A 4,244-nucleotide genomic window follows, 5' to 3' on the forward strand; every position below is an offset into this window, starting at 1 on the left:
AGAGACAGAGACAGAGATTTATTGATTGATTGATTGTTGTTGGCTCACAGCTTTGGAGGTCCCAGTCCCTGCTGCTTTGGGCCCATGGTGAGGTAGCACATCATGGTTGGAGCACATGATAGAGCCAAATCTCAACTCTCTTGACCAGAGAGAAGAGTGAGGAGGGGCACCACAGGGGTACCCTGCCAATGCTGAAGGACTACCCAGGAAGCACTGTCTGTACAGCTTTCCACCACCTCTCAGCAACACCACCCTGCAGACTGGTTCATTAAAACATGAAACTTGGGGGCCCTCCAATATCTGAGCCAATGTGTCCACTGAGAGCAACACAGAAGGGGCAGAACCAGCTAAACTGCTGGGATCCTGAGAATTGTAGGGGTGGCGGGAGCTGGGATATGTGTAGAGTTGCAGAGTCCCAAGGCAGGCACTTCGCTGGGTGAAACTGGACTTGTTAAATGACAGTGTGACAGTGTCTTCAGTAGTGAAGTCTGAATATAAACATGAGCTCATCCGGAAACTCCCAACTGGTGAGGCTTGCATTGCAATTGCATTAATACATCTCCCTGGGGAAGAATTCTACAGTAAAAGGAGCAGATTTTGGAACAGAGGTGCATTCAACTTCAGCTCCCTCTGCTGGATGGTTTTTCAACCAAGGGAAATCACCTGTCAGAGCTTCCACTTCTCCATCTAAAAATGGGGTAGCAAAAAAAAAAACAAAAACAAAAACAAAAATGGGGTAGCAATATTTACCTCATATATTATTCAAAGCACTTAGTAAAATGCCTAAACCATAACAGCACTTAATACACTTGCACTATCTTATAAACTGTGGATTTCCTCACCCTTTCTTTTTAAAATCTTTTCTCCCTTTAGCTGCAGTTTCACTCTTCCTTTCTCATCAATAGAACTTCATGTCACCATTTCTAGCATGTACTACCTATAACATATGACTGGAAAAATGTCATACTACCTCATGGATTTTCCTCTGACATTACATTGACGGCTCTTGTATTAAAAGCTGAAGGATTTATTTCACTTGCTTCCCAGCACTAATGGAAAGGCCTTTTGCGACAGGAACCTTGTCTTTTGTTTCTTTCTGTTCCATAGCACTGAATTCTGTAGTGTGACACATGAAAGCAGCATGAACTTTTCTGATCTCAATTAAGTGCAGTATTCAGGAGTGATGCATTTTTCTGGACCCTCCAAACAAACTATCTCGAATGCTACCCAACTAGGCATTACTGAGGTCACAAATCTAATTAATTTCTGAAGATGTACCATGCTGTGCGAGGTAGGTTTTACTTTTTAAATAAAATATTTCTTTGCCTTACCTTTCACAGAAGTGAAAGTACATGAAAAAGACACAGTATCTTTAAATCAACATATTTTTATTTTTAAAAATTTTTATTTATTTGATACAGGATCTCCCTACATAGCTGGAACTCATAGTGATCCTCCTACCTCAGCCTCCTCAGAGCTGGGATTACAAGTGTGCACCACCATGCCCGGTTTCAGGGTCTGCACAGTGCACCCCAGGTTCCAAGAACTGAGCTCAGGACCTTGCGCTTGCCAAGCAGGCGCTTAGACCTCTAAGCTACCTCCCCAGCCCTATACACTTTTAATTTTGTTAGCACGGTTATAGGCAATAAAAATTTATTTTCCTTATCTAATCTCCCACTTTCTTTAGTGAAAAAAAATCCCCAATTTTCAATTAGCACACTGCAGCCCATGTAAAATATGACTGCTCCTGAGCTGACTTGATATGATAATACTGCGATGTAAGGGTAAGTCCTACTACAAAGTGTTTCTGGGATAGTTCCTTATTAAGAATTATGCTTTTCAGCCTTATGTTGCCACCCTGGAGTATGGATTAGATGGCCAGAGCAACATTCACCTCCTTGATTCATGAGTGCAGGGCCCAAACCCTAGGAAGTACAGCATCTGTGGCCCAAGACTGACTCTTTAGTGAATTTGAGGTGCCTTGCCTCTCCAACTGCAAACTGCCTATTTGCAGAATCTTTTGAGAAAGAAAAAGTAGCTAACTGTTAATGTAGCTGATTGGAATTTGAGTTGATACAAGTTATAGTTAAACTATACTTTATTCAGATTCAACTCGTATGAGTAAAGTTAATTACAGGTAGCTAATGCTCTGAGTCCATGATGACAAATAGTTAATAGTCTACTGATTGTTCTGAAATGCTGGCTATATGTAGTATTTAATTTGAAATGAAACATAAAGAAAAATAGTAAGGCATTTAAACAAGGTGGTTGATTCATACAGGCAATTTTAAAGAACACTAAGTAGTCCTAAGTTCTCTGGGCACTAACAATTATACTTTAAGAAAAATATGAAAAAAAAGAAAAATATGCACAGAAAAGAACCATAATCTAGTTAAAGAAAAAGTACTGCCTTTGCTTTTATGGTTGTTACTAGCTATTTTTGTCTTAAATTTTAGGTAGATTTTAGTTGCATTTGTTGCGCTAGACAATTTTTTATTCTAGTAAGAAATAAATCCTGTACCCTACAAACATGTATATGTTAACATGTAGTTTTTCCTTTTTATTCAAACATAAGCAGAATGGAAAGAAGACAGAGACAGCTTAAGGATGAAGGAAATTAAACCAAATGAAGTGGGAGGTCAGAAAAATGATAGCAGAAAGCATCCTTCAGGTTGGCTGGGACCCAGAGGTGGTGGATCTACCATTTCAATAATGAATTTCTGTGTATGAAGTCCTTGCATGATCATAGAGATAAATATGAAAACCCAGGGAAGTTTGGCAGGGGTTATTTGTAGCGAGAGGGAGGGCTACAGATGAATATTAAGGTGATTTTTAAATTATTTATTCATTTATTTATCTTTTGTCTTTTTTTTTTTTTCTTTTGTCTTTTTGAGACAAGGTTTTATTATGCACTTCGGGTAGACCTGGAACTCACTTTGAAGCCGAGGCTGGTCTGAACTTGCAGTGATCCTCCTGCCTCAGTCTTCCAAGTGTGGCGATTACAAACATGCCAGCACACCCGGCAGCATGATTTTTTTTAATGAATAATAAAGTATGAAGTGTCCACATTCCAACTTCTTATACTACCAAGCTTGGCTACAATATTTGTCATGTACATAAATGCCACAGAATGATTCGAGTTATATATGTGACATCAGGATATGATTCAGGTTTCATACCTAACACAGTGTTTTGGACACTTTTTGAAAAATGCAAAATTAAATTCAAAGACTTAATTGCATAGAGTCCTATGCAAGCAAAAGCTCTCAAGCCTTAAACTTTAGTTCTACCAAATATCTTTCTGATCATTATTTATACTTCAAAAATAATCAAAAGAGGTATCATCAAATATAACCTGTTCTGTTAGCTTTTCCCCCCTTAACTATATATCTTGGGTACCTTTTTCTATCAGTAAGTCCTGCTTTTTTTTTTTTTTTTTTAATGTATTTGGTTGTTACAGGGCCTTACTATGCAGCTCAGATTAATAGTGTTCCTCCTGTTTTTCCAGCCTCCCTAGAGCTGGGATTGCAGGGGTACACCACTCTTTGGCCGGCTCAGCTCACCCTGGGGGCAGGGCTGGCCAGCACAGCATATGGTGCTGGGGATCAAAAAATGGTCCCTGTGCTTGCCTACACTTGCCTAAGCAGGCACTTTTGCTATCTCACCAGCCCAATCTTGCTCATCTTTTAAAAGAAATTTATGTTGTTCCATGTTCTTTACATACCTATTGAATATGTCCATGATTCCCACAGTTTGGCCCTCTTACTGGAGGATGCACTATATAGCATGGAGGCTGCAGCATGATAAACCTGAATAAATAGTCTGTTGAATTGGTGTATTGTTAAAAACTGGGCTGCTTCCAGGTCTGACAGGGATAAAAGATATTATCTCTCCTTCCCCCTTCCCTGGCCTGGAGAGAGAAGAGGAGAAAACAAAGCACACTATTCTGTTCCCACCCCTGTCTCCTGTGCCTCTCCTGTTTATCATCTCTCCCACATGCCCTGAGATGTCATCATCCAGCCTGGCTGTTTCAGATGGGTGGGAAACATCACTGAACAGGTTTGGTCAGAAAGCAGAATGGTGGTTTGGGAATATGTTCTACACTTCAAAACACATTTCACTTTACATGACAAGTTTGCTAAACATTTTTTTCCCCAACAATGACAGCAAAGTCCTATACATAAAACTAGACCATAATAGCATTTTGCAGGTATTGGGTACATTTAGCTATTCTGATCCTAATA

The sequence above is a fragment of the Octodon degus genome, unplaced genomic scaffold, assembly GCF_000260255.1.
Source record: "Octodon degus isolate 3935 unplaced genomic scaffold, OctDeg1.0 scaffold00053, whole genome shotgun sequence".
NCBI lineage: Eukaryota > Metazoa > Chordata > Mammalia > Rodentia > Octodontidae > Octodon > Octodon degus.